Raw genomic sequence first — 18,038 nt, forward strand, 5'->3', positions numbered from 1 at the left:
CCCCGCACCAGGCCACAAATACACTGAAAAAGAGATTTCCACCACCACATGTGAGGCTCTAACCTCCCCTCCCTCAAGCAGGCACATAAGCTATCCCTTTCAATGGGGTCAGCGTTAATTAACCCCCTGTAAGCCCCTTTATACAGAAAAAAGAATACTTTTCACTTTCTGTGGATACACGGCTTCATTTGCCAGCTACCACTGCACTGTACAAAACCAAGCCCTCTTTTACTTGCAGGGGAGGGATTTTGTGTACCCTCACATTCAGGAAGATCCCCAGCAGACAGAGAAAGGCCTCCTACAATAGGAGAACACGTAGGTGGAAATAGCAGCTTACTTCACTGAAAAGGACAAGTAGAATTGAGGAATGAAAGGAGCTTATTTGGAGCACTCTGTTAGGGAGGTTTGGCTTGGCACTGATCACAGAGGGACTTTTGGTTTGGTGTATATATAATTATTGGGAAAATGAGCAGGTAGAACATACATCGTGCACGCACGATAAGGACTCTCCTTTCTTTCCTGTTATTCACACACACAACTTTCTATTGTCGTCCCTCAGAAGCCAAGTCATCCCCTTTCCCTATTAAGAGACCTGCTGGAAGCACCACTTCTTTTATAGCATCCCTGAAACATAAATTTCTCTCCCTTTATTTCTGTTATAAAATTGTAGGTTATTTTAAAAGTATGGAACATTCAAGGCTTTGAGTGCTCCTATTATTTCTGGTAATTTGAACCTGAACTTTCAAAAAAGCCTACCTTTGCTGCAAGAAGTGTATTTACAGGGAAACTGTTCTCCTTAGATTAAAGCCTAGCAAAGATGCAGTGCTGCCATCCTGACCTTGAGAGAGCTACATGAGGTAAACCCCACTGCGAAGTGTACAACGAGGTTCAATCAGTGACCTTGGGGTAAAAGCTGAACTATCACTAACCCCCAGCACTTGACAAGACAAGAGTCAGGACTCAAAGTGAATAAACACAAACAAGCAGCAGTCGGGGTCTGGGACCAAGAAAGGTTTCTCCTCTTTAACATGCAGCTGGCTCAGGTTTCCACTTACTCTTCCATGGATGGGGAACACAGGAAATTACTTCCTTAGGGGATGCTGAGGCTCTCCTCTGAACCCTGAGCTTAACGAAAACCTCAAACCAGCAAAACTTGTAATGAAGGAACACTGCAAGAGGGGCTTTGTCTCCAGTAAGACTTTGCACTGGTATTCAAAAACCCCTTTTTCCAAACAAAGGCAAAATTCCCAATTTCCTCAGTTTTACTTCAGGGTATTCCCCAGTGAAAAATCCTTTCTGTCTTCCCTTTGATATCATGTGTTTTTCTCTACTTCCCCCTCCCTTTAACCTAATTTGTTCCTTAGATGTAAATCTCAGCTATGCCGATTTCGTAACTACTTCATAATATTTTCACATTAATGTTTTACATCCTAAAAGACCAAAATACGAAGAAGCCCCTACTGTTATTTCTTGTTTCTGCCTCAGAGAAGACAGTGTTGCTTAACAGAGTTCACATATTACCATTGCATATCTCAGGTACATAACGCCGTGCATCTGCATCTCTCCACTCCCAACTGTTTCTGTCTGACTACTGGACCTCAGGCATAACTTTAATGGGTGATTTTCATAGGTGTGACAGCTGGAGTAAAGTACTTGGCTCTTGTGAAGATCAGGTCTCTTGTCTCCAAAGCCAACCTGGGCATTCAAAAATCATTAGTCAGATCCTAAAGAATAATGAGATTGGCTTAGAAAACAAGATGGTTTTAGATATTATATGATCTGTCTGCCTGATGGTGTTTCTGCCTTTTGCATCTATGTATTCAAGCTTTCCTTTATTTTCCCCTTCACAACAAGGAGTACTAGAAACTGTCTTCTATATGAAGACAGAGAATCTTCCCATAAATCACCTGACTTCAGAGCTAGGATTTTAGGAAATATATGCAACCTCATCAGAGTGGGTAATTCATACAAGTGAATGATGGTGCATATCCCCATTAGAAGCATGTTTTCTTCTGCAGGTTTCTTCCAGGTAGAAAATGTGTTGGAAATGTTTTCCACCCTTGTGGATGCTGTTGGGATGAATTAGTTACCCAGTCTCTCACAGTTACTGCAAAAGGGACGTGGCCATTCAATAATCCAGCACATTTGTGCTTGGACTTCCAGATCCACACAAAATGTATTTCAGAAGAAATCTCTCACATTGTTGGAACTGTCAAACTCACTTCACGCAACCTGAGACACTGCAGGAGACTTTGTGACCTTTGGCTGTATGAGAGAGACATCGGGGCTCTACTAAACCCAACAGTGTCTCCCCAGGTTCTGGATGGGATGATCAAATAGCCTGGAGTCTGGAGGCCTTGATCCAAACATTTCGAAAGCTCCGGAGGAAGGCTCAAGGCAGGACTTGGCTTTGTATCTTACTCATTTATTTTGGTGAGAGATGAGGGAGCAACACATTAATTATATGTATCACATTACACCAGTGCGTCTAAACCAACCTACTCCTCCAGCACTCCCATATATAGCAGGACAAGCTAGCCCTGAGCTGATAGAAGCCTACCAGACCCAAGAGAGGCTGACAAGCGGCACACTATGGATGGGCTTTTGAGATCCCCCTTGAATTAAAAATGCAAATGATTCTATATAGAGTGGGAATTTTTAACAGACATTTATACATTTCAGCCTTGCCACATTCTTTGAATTCTGCTGTTGAGACCTTCTCTGGGACAAGGACAGTAAGATGGTGCACCTATGAGTGGAAATAATCAAATGAAAGCATGGTGTGAAAGAAGAGTGCTCCCTCTCAGGATCTATAGCTGGCAGGAAGGTCACGCTTCCATCTCCTCCCTTGTGATTCACAAGTGACATCCCCCATGTACTGAGGCAAGCCTTGTCTTTGCACTCTTGCTGGCAGCATACCCACGTGTAAGACAGCACTGTTCGGCAGCAGCCTGACTAAGCTAAACTGTAAGCTTCAGTGCTGCTGGATCAACCTGGAGTACAAGGTAGCTGAGACACTCAAGTTACCAGGTTAAAGCTTTCAAGAGCCATCATGGCTGCTTCCAAGATCTTCTTCCAAAGTATAAGCCCTTTTCCAAGAAGTTTTCTTAGAAGTAGAGCAGCAACATACCACTGTCACAGTGACACAAGAGATCCGTCGGCCAGGTGTCAGGACTTGGTAGCTCATTCTTGATGCTTCACTTCCTACACTGTCACCAGAATTGGTTTTGGCTGGAGACGGTGCAGCTAAGGACTAATCATGTACGTGCTGAGGTTAATGGAAGTTAATTTTCCTACCAGTTTTACCTGTGTTGGATAACTCCAGGACATTCAGATATCAATGCAATCAGGGATGGAATTATACTAAGGTGGAGAAAGTGGGATGTACAGCCACTGCGAAAGAAAAGTGAATGCAGGGACAAAGATCAACACAATCCATCCTGCTTAAGGTAATTTGAGAGGCATGCCTTTATATAACACACTTTTGGGTGAGATACGCATACTCACTGCCTTCCTCTTCTCCCTGCAAACTCCCTATGCTGCTCAGAGTCCCTGGTAAAATAAACTAAACACGCACAGTTTTTCAAATAAGGCATCAGTGCCCTAAAATAAATAATCTTTTAAACCCCAGTGCATTGCAGCACTTGCTGGGCCTTAGGCAGGAGGAAAACAAGACAAACTGCAGCTGTGAAATATGAAGTGAGACAGGAATGAGAAAACATTCCTTTCTCCTGAGGAAGCCTATGCAGAGTTGCACTCATTTTGATCTACCAGTTTAAACTGGGCCTTGCAAATCAGTTGCCTGGTACACACACAGAGCTGAGGAAGAGGTCTTGCTGAGCTCATGCAGAATGGGCCTATAAGCAGAAGTGTCCCAGAAGCACCAGGAGAAGAACAGAACCAGCAGGAAGAAAAAAGCAGTCTTGCTCTTCCCTTTGCTGGTACTTGTTACATTCAGCTTCCCTCCTTGGCTGTATTCTGCTAGGACTTTTTCTGCTTAGAAAAGAACCACGACTGTGCACAAATGCAAGGATGTAAATCATGCCACAAGATGGTTTTTAGGGTGTTAATCTGCAGGTAGAAAGTGAACACTCACAAGAATTCTGCTAAAGGAGAAGCTGGTGACTGGGGAGAACATATTGTCGCTCTTGTTACCCAGCCAGCAGTCACCCCAACACAGCTAGGTATGGGCAGCTCTGGTAACTATTAGAAGCAAGCACTTCTGCTCAGCCTGCTCCTGAATTCACAAGGTAGGGGGAAGGTACTACCACTGCTGTTCTAACGAATAGCTCCCAAGGCCCATCCACCGTATCTCACTGCATGGTATGTCTGAAAATGGTGTAAGAACAAGTTCGAACTGCCTAGTGCCAGTCCCTGGTGAACAATGAGGCGTTGATTCCCAGCTGGGTTATCACACCAAACAGCTACAAAGGTCACCATGCTTAGAGAGAAGGAAAGAAGGTCCATTTTCCCGAGTATTCGTGTAACACTGGTATCTCAGTGTCTTAAAATACCTACTTAGAACCAAGCACTGGCTCAGTTTAGATCAAGTCAGAGACACAAAGATAATCAAGACCAAAGCTGAGCCACTGTCTGCATCCAGTGCCTCTGAGAGGCATCCTTGTCCTCTGGCCTCCCCAGCTGTCCTTCCCATAACAAGGAGATCAGAAGAAATCCAGTAGTTGCTGACAAGGTAACAAATGAAATATGTTACAGCACTAAGTTAACTTAATTTAGCTTGAAGGAAACAATATTAGCCTTTCAAAAACAAGTAACTACACCATTCCTAACTAAAACTGTCACTCCAGAGAGTCTTGCACAGAAGAACCAGGACTTGCCCACTGCAGTCCTGCCATCTCTGAATATCTCTCTTCACAATTCCTTTCTATCTTCTCTGGACACAAACTTTCCCTTGATGCTGTTTGTGTAGATGTGTCAGTGTGGCCTTCTTGAAGATGGACCCTGCATCTCTCCAGGAGCTTCTGGGTCTTCTGCAGAAATGTTATTTCACAGTTTTTTAAAGGACCTCAACAGATTTTGACAGATACCCTCATGCCACATGCAAGCACCAGCATACTAACAGGGCTAGTTTTCCTATCCAGCCAACAATGAAAACACAAAGACACTAACAGTCATCTCTTCTGCTGTTTCTGGTTTCCCTCACTTATCAGAACCTAGTTCTTACTGTCAGCTGTCTTCCAATGGAGTGGCACGTTATTTCAAGGGAAGAAACTAAAAACCTATTTCAAAAGTGTTCAATCAGCCCTATCAGTGCAGAATCCGGCAAGAGAAGAACAAATCAGGAAGAGCAGAACTTAACCTATGAATAGTTTACTATTTCACATCACGTACTGCTCCGTGTGTACAGGCATCAGCAAGGTGCAGGCAGAGGAGCTGATTTTGGTCAGGCACTGAAGAAGATATGTAATCCCACATGATAAGAAGCATTTATTGAAGTCCTCTCTGCTGTGTATTCATATAAACACCCCCTGCAAATGCTCTTAAGCCCCAGCTGTGTGTAAGCCGGAGCTGGTGCATACAGGATCTGATAAGAAGACAACCAGTTTGCTTCATGGTTCATACAGGATCTGATAAGAAGACAACTAGTTTGCTTCATGACACTGTCTGAAGTTTCAGTATTTCAGTGCCTTCTACGGTGAGATGAAAACAAGCCTATCCCAGTAGCACTGAGGTTCAAGATCCCTCATCTCACATCAGGGACTAGTATTTGAATCTGTCACAGCTCAGCTCAGTACAATAATCACTGGGTTTGCATGTCCTGATAGGAAAGACTCCCATTTAAACAAGGATGATGCTTCAGAACGGTTCTGCTACGTGAAAATGGATCATTCTCAATCACTGAGAAATTTAAGAGTAATCAGCAATCTGTAGCACATCTTGTATACTCAGATCCCAGTTCCAGTTCAGCGCCTCAGCTCAGAAGAGCCAAAGGGGACATTCTCATCAGCACCCCCCTCATTATCTCACCCCTTTCTTGAGGGTGACTGAAGAAAGAAAACAAGGACTCTTTTCCATGTGCCAAATGCCAGTGTGCCATGTAAGTAATCCCACAAAGTGCGAGAGATAGATCCAAGGGTAAATATTACCTAGAATGATTTGTACAACAATCCTTCATATCCCACTGTTTGACTTACCCTCCAGATACAAGTATTTTCTCCTCTATGCATGTCTCAGGGATGTCCTAGCTTTTACAGCAAGGAGACCAAAGGAAAACCTACTGGGTTGATATTTTTGGAAATACAGATTAATCTGGAACTTTAAGGAGTGCATACCACACACTGTTACAATATTATTCTCTTCTCTAAAATATTTATGTACTATTAGATCCACCTCTGCTGAATGTCACTTGACCATGGCACAACTTACATGAATGTGGAGACCAAAGAGAAGCCTACTCCTCATTGTATTCATTTCGGGGAAAGAGATCCAGTGTTTTATTTCCAGTGCTTCCAGAATAACCAAAGGATGGTACTGACCACCTCTGTCTATTCACTCTTGTTGTACTCTCAAGCAATTGAGCTAAAGATGGGAAAGAACAAGCCTTGTGCAAAAATCCCCTTCCACAGTGCAATTACCCCTCATTTCCCCTGGCCCTGGAGTGCTTGTCTCCTGCACCCGTAACTGAAAGAACCAACAGAAAGCTCTGGAGGCAAGGGAGGGAACAACAGGAGCTCCTCAAAGTTGCTCTCCCAGTTGGCTGTGTGTTGTCTGCTTTGGTAACCAGAGATGACTGGTTCTTTGGCTAATTATTTCCATCACAGAGGTCGCTGTAAATACATTCTGCACACACATCACGCTGAAATGGAATGACCAGGACAGACTGGCAAACACCAAATTACACTCACTGGCTCATCAACAGCCTTGGGTGACCTGTTCCTTTCCCACTGCATCAGAAAATGCTGTCCCAACAGGACACCATAAAAAGCCTGACATCAGCTGAGCCCACTGCCTGTCACATTGCTTCGCCTCACTGTTTCCCCACTCTCCTAACATCTTCAGGTCTCTTATACCGTCTCTGTGAGCAGTTTGGGGCTGAATCTGGCACAGCCTTAATGCTGCCAATGTTGATTCAGGGCTGGGGACCTAAGGCACAGTATTAGTCATGCTTCACTTCAGTCAGGGAAGTGGAAAGTGTAAAATGGAAGCCAAGATGCTGTTTTCTACAGCAGCTGGAGCCTGGGTGTCAGCTCAGAGCCGCCCTACACCTCGACAAGGATGAAACAGGACACAAGCAGTTTCTGGGTTCCATGTGCTCTGCCTCTTCCAAGAGCACAGCCCTGCACACAGCAGGTCAGATGGCCTCAGTTGCTGGCTACCAGTTGAACTATGCTGACTTGTATCTCACAGGCACTTGGTAATGAGCAATCTAAATACTCAGATGATTGAGCAGAAGGAGGAATCGCTTTCCAATTAGAGACATGGACACTGAAAGGACTATATAGCTAATAAGCACAAACAAAATCATCATTACAGGAGACTTTATTAAGATACTTACAACTGAGATTGCAGCCATTTGTTCTGCCAATATGCTTAGGCAAAACTGATGCCTGATGTCCTTTAAATATCAACTGGCTTAATTAGACTAGCTGAGGATACTTGATACCCCATCCCTTTAACCCCTCAAAAACAATTACATTGTATGTTCTACTTATTAATTTTGATTTCTATCAAGACACTCCTCTGTTTCTCTAGGGGGCATTTACAAAAGTTAAAAGGCAGAGCCAGCCAATAAATCCATCCTGTATAGAATGAAATGACCTTCCAAGGAAGTAAAACCCATCTCTCTGAAAGGCCAGAGGCCTTTGTTGGATTTGCTGAAGGTAACTACAGCTTGAAAGACAGCATCTTTGCCTAAGAGGTTGGAAAATGTGGTAGCTCTCATGTTTGAGGGTACTATTAAAAGTGACAGTTATCTCTGTATGTGTACAACTGGAACTTCTGATTTCATAGACTCTAACAAATGCACCACTGCTGTTCTGGATGGCCTAGCATTAATAAAGCAAACCAATTTTGAATGCCCAAGGCCGGGACCTCAGGGACAGCAGATGGTGCCCAGGATACCCACTCTCACATTAGCATACGAATAGTACGGAGTGGGTCACAGATTGCCTTTGAGCAAGCTTTCAGTTGTCCACACAATCCCCGTCTCTGACCAAATGAGACAACAGCATTGTTCTGGGTTTCTAATTTAGGTAATCTGTGCTTCCTTACATAAAATATATTTCACAAGCAACTCAAGCAATAAAGAAGTCCATCTCCCTTGTAACAACTTGCTCTCCATAAGCACCTTATTCACACTTCAGACGCACAACAGAAGGAAATGAACAGTCCCTGTCCATATGCATTAAAACACTTCTGGACAAATGACTTAAGAGTGCTTAAAATTAAGATTTCTTTTTTTCCTACTTTTTTATGCAATCAATTGCAGCTGTAATTGCCTGTGAGCACAAAGGCATAGCCATTGATGTCCAACTTGACTCTCTCATTGAGAACCAGAACAAATTCCAGCTAGGAAACAGGAAGCTGTGCCTCAAGTTCTTTAAAACCAGCATGAAATCCACATGCTTATCTGGATCCAGAAATAAGACCGTCCTGATGTCAAAAGAGGCAAAACTTCACCCCATTCCTAATTTCAGCTTCGGAATTAAGCAAAAGGCAGCCAAGGCCTGGACTCTCCAGGGAGAAGTTCAAATCAAGACTTATTATAAGGTGTTTTACAGAATGTGTGTTTGGTATCTTTACATTAATAACGAACAGAGCTTGGTGTGTTTAGATGTCTGTCTTCTTGGCTGAGTTAATTCAGATTTCTGAATTCATTAATTAATAATTAATTTGTGGTTTCTGAAAATAGGACTTTGCAGTTCTTTTGTAGTTCACACTCTGTGCCCCTTAGACAGGAGTTTCTTTCCTGGCTGTTTATTAACCATCAAGAGAATGTCTCAACTCCATTCAGCGCAGACATGAGTCAAATCAAACCTGGAAAAAACTACAAGAAGCTTATCAGAAAACAGGAAGCACATTAATTGAGACATTGCCTACTACCTCCCAAGCTCTCTGCAAGAAAGGCACAGAAGGGCAGACAGAGCTCATTTCATTTTTTTTGTCCAACCAAGAAACAGGAAGAAAAAAAGGGGGTGTTATTTCCACTCCCAAACCCAAGGGATTAGAGGAGCTAAACCAATCCACACAGACACTGTGTGCCCACGTAACTCTTCCTTATTACTGCACTTATTCTAGAATATTTCAGAATATGGCTTCATCTGCTTGGATCCCCCTCGAGATCCCCGTGATGGGAACTTCTGAAGTGAAGACTGGTTGGTTATCTTTAATACCAGAGCTGCAGGGTTTGAAAGAGATGGTTAACTTCATTCCAAGGCAAAGTGCAAACCTCTAGGGATGACAGTCCCATCTTTCACTAGAACGGATCTCATGGGGCTGAACAAGCCTTTCCTTTCCTAAGCTGTTCTCTGAAACAAGCCTGACAAAGAGCTAGCAAAGGCAACTCCCTCCACACCACAGGCACACCCCAGATTCCAGACATGAGTGATAATGAGGCAGCTGAGAGCTACAGATTTACACACAACACAAACTGGCACAAGGAACAGAAGAAAATCTTTTGTTGATGTTGCTGTTCTTTTTTCTCATGTAACACAGTTTTCATTCCCTAAAGCCAATGTACTAATTGCCAACTGAAAATAAGTAATCTCATCATCTTACTTGAATAAATACCAGTAATTCTTGGGCTTGACTGGAAAATTCAAGAAGCCGTATGTGGACAGTGAAGGCAAATAGCTATTTCTGTCTCTTGCTCAGCACATTTCCTTCTAAATGAACTGCTTGACAAAGATGAGTTCTCTAGAAACATCCTGGACTTGGGGAAAGCTTTTGAATAAACCCGAAAATGATCTGGGTCACAACATCACTGGACTTCACTGAATTATGAGTGTCCTTTCTTGGATGAGGAGTTCAGAGGAAGGCTGAGAATTCTGTGATTGACAGCTGAAATACGAAAACCCACTAGGGATGGGGACTGGAAGCTGGTTCCGTTTGTAATCTCAAGCAGAGCTGCTTAGGGCTTATTTTTCAGACTTGTTGAGCTTCAGGAATTTCAGTTTTCACTCAACTTCCTTCCAATCGGATATTTCTGGAGATGGAAGTTCTGAAAGTAATACCAAAGTAGACTCTGCGACCTTGCCACTGGAATAGAGCCCACTGAAAAGATCCACTGCTTGATACTGTGGTATTAACAGAGAGAAATTAATAGTCTAACAGAGAGAAGATGTAAGCGTTTCTTGATACTACCTTTGGGTAGTAACCTGCCACCGTGGCAGGTATCTCTTTGTAAGTGGTTCCAGAAGGCGAGCAGATGCCAAGAGGTGGTGACTTGCTGCAGGAGAAGTGTCATCCCCTCCTGCCAGTGCTAAGACTTCTCACACTCCTCGCAGGGTGAGAATGAGAGAAGGGAAGAAGACAAACAAGAACATTACAGTAAAACACTATGTAAAGATATTACACTGCATTTGTGCTGGATAGTTATAACCATAGAGTTGGAATGATGTCCATAAAATTCTTATTTTAAATGGTCTCTAATATCTGATTTACTCTTCTCAGACTCTGCTAAGAGCCAAGATGGGGTGGTCTAAGGGAAAAAAATACTCTGTAGCTAAAGCACTGCAGGCAAGTGCTGAATGTTCTGTGAAAACATAAACAGTTCCTTGCCTGAAAATCTCCTCTCCCTCAGATATCTCATCTTTCACTCCTCAGTTCCCAAGACACTAGAATTTCCTCAGCTCTGTGGTTACCTGCAATTTTCCCATGGAAACAAGCACCAAAGACATCATGAAGAAAACAAACAATAGGCAAAAATCCCCTAAAAACAGCCCTTCAGCTTATTCCCTTATTCTTCCTGTGCAGGCTCAGAGCCAAAGAGACTCCAGCCACAGCTGAGGAGATCAGTGGTAAACGTTGCTAGCTGTTAGCAGAGGAAAGGTCTTATAAACAGTTCTTAAAGGTACAATTTTGCCCCTGATCGAAATTCAAGATGGGCAAAAGCAAGTGACCTCTTTCTCTCCTCCCTTCAGTGATGAATAATTACTGAGCAATAACCCGAAAATGGGAATGGACAGATTCTTTGACCCTATGGGAAAACCTTAGCACACAGGTGTCAGGCTCCTTGCCCAGTTTGTTACAGGGGCGCCACGATTTGTGGGTGCTATGGCAGAAATGAAACCCCCTATTGCGATGGAACCTCATGTCATCTGCTGTAGGGATGTCCTCCCCTCGTGGTGCACAACCAGCTGGGCAGTAGCTCTCCTGAAGTGCCTCTGAATATGAGAGAGGAGGACGTTCCATTTCAGTCACTGTAACTGTTAGGGAGTTGCAGAGAAATGGCAGTTAAAGACCTGCCGGGCCAAAACGTACTGCACTTATGAGGCTTTTGTATTATTTGCCTCTAGGTGCTTTTGCAGTGAGGGAGGGCGATACGTGGCATCCTTTTTACACAGATCTCAAAGAGATAAATACAAATTATTTTCTATCTGGAGCAGGCAAAGTGCAAGGAGGTTAACTGAACAACCCAGCCTCTTACGGAAAGGCAATGGGAGAGTCAGGGGCAGAATCCAAATCAGCTGATACAATCCTGGAAGCCTGTCCTGCCAATGTGCACCCAAAAGAGTGAGCAGGCCGGTCTGGGAGCCCAGGCTGCAGGAGCTTGTGCGATGCGCAGAGGAGGTTGTTTCAGTAACAACCTTGCCAGGTCTTCTCCCAGAGGTCAGCGATCTCACTGCTGGGCTGGGTTTTGGGCTCTTCCTGACTTTTAATTTAACCTGAAGGCCTTGATTCATTGTTTCTCAGCAATAAAGTGTTTTCCTTGAAAGGGCTAATCAAACTTTGATGAGGCCCTTGCGCAATGGAAAGATTGATGAGATACATTAAAGGTGTGGAGCAAAACTGAGGACAAGGGCAAAAACTCCTATTGAGTTCAATGGAATTAGGATTGGGTTTTCTAAGTGTATCTTTTCCCACTGTTCTATCTCATTTTTTAATGTGTTTGTGTGACGACCTCAGTGCCCTGGAAAGAGAAATGGTAACCTTTCCCATGCTTTGCTCAGCTTCAACTTGTTTGCCATGAAGGAAACACGTTTCTCTGGCTCACTGCAGCAAATGAAGAGGGCAGATTAAAGCAATTATAATGATAAACTTCTGAAAAACATATTAACTGTGTGCTGGACTCCGAAGGCAAAAGAACACCGAGCTATAATGTGGGGAAACGGACTAGCCAGCAAGTTCCTCTGGTGTGGTCTTTATGCTGTCCCCTGGGCCACCCAGACTACAGCAGCAGAGTGGGTGACCTCCGGACCTACTCTAATACAGCAGTTCCTATGCTTCCACAAAAACAAGAAGTTCACACCAATTGCCAGACAGCAGGTCAGTTTTTCCAGCTGATCCTCTGTCTTATTATGGAAGATACACTGCTTGATTGTTGCTCTCTGCTAACCTCTGCATAAATCATCCACTAAGGGCTAGAACAGGAATTATTACTGAGAATTCAATCAGTGTTTAACTGATTATTAATACACCACCGTGGGTAGGTCAAAGTGCATTAACCTGTGTGAGCCTATTGGAAAAGATTTCATTAACAAACTCTGACAACAACATTATAGAACAGGAGCAGGTCCAGGAGTTGGGAGGGATGGGGAAAATGAAGTCTAAATGTTTCAGCCGCAGCACCCAAAAGCAGTGTTAGCCTGGGACATTATCCATTATTTGGCATACACAGGAGGTTTTATCTACTACATGGTTTCATCCCTACTCTGCTTTGACTGATGCATGTTCCAAAGCTCTCGAGGTGCTAGTGATGTGCGAGGCCAAAGCAGGCTATCCACACCTTTACCTTTACCTTCCCTTTCCCACAGAAACACACCACTTCTGCAGTGTTTGATGGTCACAGTCAAAAGCTGCCTTGCAGAAAATGCTGCCAGTTGATAGCATCCAAGGTTTGAAGTTAGGGAAACTGCTGACACACTGCTCTGTGACTTCACTTGGGGCACACCTGGACAGTGCAGGAACAGGGCAGGAAATGTCTTACACTGTGTGAATATTGCAAGATGGATCCATTCCAAAATCAAATTAATTTCCTAGGGGAAAAACATGCCAACAAATGGGTTTCAAGCACTTGAAACTCCAAGAGCTTCACAGAAAAGCCCAGGTGGAAGGAGACAGGTAATTCAGAACTTAGTCCAGTCCTGTAACACAGTCCACAGCCTGTCACATAATGCTGGATTCAGAGGCAGGATGTAGGAGGCAGTGGCAGGTTCATTGCAAGGCTGTAGCTGTGCCAATCTTCACATCAGAGCAAACCATATGAAGATCTTAGTGTACTACATATGCTCTGGCACTACTACTACCACTGCCTCCAAAACCCTGTCTCAACAAGGTCTAGTCAAGAGAAAAAAAAAAATCAGAATATAGAAAAAACTGTAAAGCTGCCTGCAACCAGCAGCATCTATAAAAAGGCCCCTTTCGTATCTCTTCTAGCTTCACTCTCTATCTATGTATGCATATACATACCTGTATCTAACAAGAAGGTACAGAAAATATGTAGCCAGCCTCTTCCAAAAGGCGTACAGTGAAAGGTAACAGACCCAAGGTGAAACATGGGGAATTCTGATTAGATATTGGTGTTTCCATGTCAAGCACTAGGATGGCATCAGAGAGGCTGTAGACTCTCCAGTTTTGGAGATACTGTTAATTTAACTGAACAAAGTCCTGAGTAACCTGCTATAAATTGTCCTGCTTTGAGCAGCAGGTTGGACTAGAAAATCTCCACAGGTCACTGCCATCCTGAATTATTCTGTGATTTTCCCTGGGTATATTCGGGACCATACCATAGAGCCTTAGTAAATATTAATACATGTTTATAGTACTTAAGCTGACCCTTGGCACACATCAAGAATGAAGGCAGGCTGACATTGCTCAGCTAAGATGAATTATAGCACTACCCACAAAACACCCACAACAGCCAGCATCCACACTGCAGAGCTTTACACTCAGAAACCTCCTCCAGTGCACTCCCCAAACAGTTCACCCACCATGGACTCAACGTGTCCAGGAAGATACTACACATACTCTGCTGTGCTCAACAGACCAGGAACCTGTGACAATGGACAACTGGTTCCACAGGGAAACCTTCCTGACCTGGAAGAAAGACTACTGGGGAGAAAAATCAGAATCAAAAATCCTATAGGATCTCAGAATAGAATGAGATAATAGTTTGTTCTATCAGAAGGCTTCAACTAGCACAATTTTAAACCACTCAGAGAGCACTGTGAGACTGGGAGTACTTATGCATACTGGAATAGCTATGATCTGATGATTTAAAGTGGTATCTATTGATGCCCAAAGGTATTCTGGGGCCCATACTTTCTTCACTGACTGTCTTCATTTAGTTGTTTTGCCAGCTACTGACAATCTGTTTAGAAACATCAGGGAATATGAAATCTGGAGGTGTGTCAGTGTGTTTGTCCACTCCAAAACCTCTCTGAAATAACCTTTAGGAATGGCAATCAGCCAGAGATGCAGTTTGAAGCCAGCTAAGGTAGCAATAAATATTTATGGCAGCTAAGGATCTGGGATTCAATGCCATTCTGCTAATGCAGATAAATATTCAGATTTCCTTGGCTTCTGTAGACTAAACCCAGTTTAAAAGGGAAAGCCATACAATACTATTCCAGTAACACTGCCACGGCTGGAAGGTATTTGGGGGAATCACTGCTGCCTCCTGGCAGGTTGGGGTCTCCCTATGCCATACTGTTCAGAGCTATGCTGTACTTTACCTACAGGACTGTATTTGGTTAGCAGGTAAAGCACCTCTCAATTATTTTGCCATCTTTGCAGTGAACAGTATAATCAGAGGTGAGATCTTACTACTGTTACTCGACCCACAGCACGGCCTCCTCTGTGTTGAGGCAGATGTTTATGTGATACAAACCCCATGCTCACAGTTGAGTGTAACTGAGTCTGAAGTGATGACTGCCCTCACAAGGCTCAGTTTCCACAAAGGATTTATGGTTAGTTGAGTTAGACTTCACCATGTTATCACTCCTGCTAACCATGTTGCAGCAGCAGATCTACATAACCACCAAACCAGATTAAAGCAGGGCTTTCCTCTCCAGCCAACCGGGAAGCGATAGTTACATCCTGTCTTCACCACAAATTCTAGTCACATCACAGGCAGAAGGGACCTCAGAAGAAGTTATTCAAAGGGAAGCAGGATGAAAGAAAATTCTTTCCCTTTCTCTGCACATTCACAGGCAAAAGGACCACTGTTCTCTATAGCCCATTATTAAAACTCTTTGCAACTAACCACACCACTAGACCCACACACACCAGCTGGATGCCAGCCGTGTCTCTAACTGTGGGACCACTGAGAAGTCACCTCACTCTCTCAGACGTGAGTCAGGAGCCTAATTCAAATGAACTTTCACATTGTCTTCAATATACTGCAGACTTCGTGAAGGAAATGAGCAAGATGACAGATGGAATCCTTGGGTTTTCTTTTTTCACAAACCAGCTCAGTCTGCATTGTCCCACTGCTCCTTATTTCTTCTGTGCCATACTTTCATTTCTCTAAGGTACCTATGTGGACTGAACAACTTGCACTTTCCCTTCCCTCTTGTGATGGTGATTTCTGTAAATTGTTAGGGAATGGGGGCAAGTAGCTCCTAAACAACTCCAGCTATCATGCTTGTAGCTGGCCAAAAAAGGGCGAGAGGAAAGGAATAGCAATGGGAAGTGCAGCCACATGGCAGTGATAGGCAGGGGCCTTTTTCTACAGCCTTTCAGTGGCCTTAAGCAAATCACTTGCCTTATACATTGCTACACATCTAAGTACTATTAAATGGAGCAGGGTCCTGGCAAGACTTCCAAAGTACCAGGCTCAGCTACCAGTATACAGGTTTGAGGCATAAAAGCACTCTTGAGTTCAGGGTGTTCAGCTATCTCAGACATCAAACATAAATTCAAAAAGGCAAATGGAGATAAACAGAATCAACACATTTATGATCCCTAGTTAGGAAGGAATAGCCCTAACAGCCTCTCTGCCTTTTAAAACATACCAGAGATCACAGCAGTCAATGCCTTTATTCTCTTAGTTAAGATATACATATCCCAAGCTGAGTTTCTGTTTGATCCTGAATCTCACTCAAATAAGAATTACTTGAAGACACACACACCACAAGTTTTACCTTTGTGAAGAAAACAATGTACAAGTGGGGGTACAATAGTGTGTTAGAGCAGTTACTTCTTTAAACCAAGCCTTGAAGATGGTGTATGTTCCAGCAGCCAGTGAGTCACCCTTAAGCTGGGACCCCTTTCAGTACTTTGCTTCTTGGAAGTTTTTACATGATCTCAGTGTGCCCAGGGTTTGCAAAAAGACAAAACCTAAACGCTGCACTGAAGTGACAGGAGCAATGGCAAAGAGGAGCCTTGCACCTGAGCCAAGGGGAAGGGGGCTCATGTAACCTGCTGTCTTGTTTCAGCAGAAGTTCAGTGCTCATCTCCATTTCACCGCTGCCAATCTCTCAAACTGCTCAGCCAGCTTGATGGTGTTCCCTCAAACTAGGGCATCAGATCTACCCAGGAAGGGTTAGGCAGATGGGTTACATCACACGGGATACGTCGCTGGCAAACAGGAGCAGGTTTAGGCTGTGACTGGCTTCAGAGGGAGCCCATTCCAATTATTCTCCTCCTGTGAGTCTGGAAGTGACTCATGCAAAGACCAACCCGCTGAGCCTTCGGATTAAAAATAACGACATGGCAAAAGTTGGGGAATGTTTAATCCATGAAAAGCGACTGATCTCAAGCTATTGGAAGGGGGAATCACTTAAAGTACATCTGGCCTCGGAATGAACTCAGCCTGGCTCAGAGGGGAAGCAACCTGGCTCTCCGGGGCCTCACCAAAAGGAGCCCACAGACGGCTTGGCCTTGCACCCTCCCTGCCTGCATCTGCCAGCTCCCTGCGCTTTCCAGCCAGTGATGCCAGCAGTGGCACCCCAGTGCTCCCCCGGCAGCCAGGCCCAGGCAGCACCACAGGCACATGCAGGAGCATTTTCCATACAGACAATACTTGCTGACGCCTCACACCAACCAGATCCCCCAGAGAACAGGAAGAGAGGGCTTGAGGTGCTTTGGAGGCACAAGATTTGGAAACTGTCACGGGGAGCAGGGGAACTGACAAGTAGCTCAGGGGCTCTCCCCAGTCCCTCCCAGCCTGCGGCCCCACAGGGACCCCCTGGCTGGGCGTTGTTGCTGCCGCTGGCTGGCTGTAGGCTGGTGAAGCAGGTTGCAAGGCGCCTGCCTTTCCCTTTCCACCCAGGTCAGAGCCATGCCGGGCACACAAGGTAAAAAAAGCAAAGGACAGACCTTCTCTCGGGCCTCTTCCGCGCTGGGGAGGGTGCGCTCGTCCTCCCGGCTGCGGCCGCGCTGCCGGCGGGATGCTGGCGGCCCGGTCGCGGTCCTCACCAGCTCCACATTGCTCTGCCTGCCGGGAGACTCCTTTATTTTTTTTCTCCCCCTCCTCCCTCCACCCTCTCTTTTCAGGGGGGCACAAAAACACGGGCTGCTGAAGGGGAACCTTTCTGTTGTTATTATTCTAATATATTCTGGGGGCTTGTGGTTCCTGCAACCAGGCGGAAGTGAAACCCGTTTTCGCCCCCCTCCTCCTTCCGCGATGCTCCGGGGCTGGAGGCAGCCTGGGGCCGGCGGGAGCTCCGTGGGCCCCACAGCCCGGCCGCGTCCGGGCCCGGCGGGAGGCAGCGGCCCCCCGGTCTGCCCCGCTCCGGGCGCTCGGCCCCCAGGCGGGAATGTTCTTCCCGAGAGGCAGGGGTTACTTTGGAGGCTGAAAGGGGGGAATCGCGTTCTGGAGCCAGCTAGGGGGTTCTGCTCGCCCTCGCTGCCGGCCTCCAGGGCCGGGGTCGGATGGGAGAGCCGGCGGTGGTGCTGCAGCGGCGAGCGGCTGC

General features: G+C 45.0%; 1 protein-coding gene across 1 annotated transcript in view; it reads right to left on the reverse strand.

The window, feature by feature from the left end:
- The window catches only part of PAK3 (p21 (RAC1) activated kinase 3), a 117,236-nt gene extending 99,645 nt beyond the window's left edge, over positions 1-17,591 (reverse strand). The window contains exon 1 of the mRNA XM_057399448.1: positions 17,443-17,591. The gene's annotated coding sequence lies outside the window, so the exon portion shown is untranslated. The remainder of the gene's footprint in view (positions 1-17,442) is intronic.
- Positions 17,592-18,038: the final 447 nt, after the last annotated feature.

Source organism: Pezoporus wallicus, unplaced genomic scaffold (assembly GCF_028554395.1).
Source record: "Pezoporus wallicus isolate ANWC-B61680 ecotype Strahan unplaced genomic scaffold, APGP_CSIRO_Pwel_v1 contig_13659, whole genome shotgun sequence".
Classification (NCBI taxonomy): Eukaryota; Metazoa; Chordata; class Aves; order Psittaciformes; family Psittacidae; genus Pezoporus; species Pezoporus wallicus.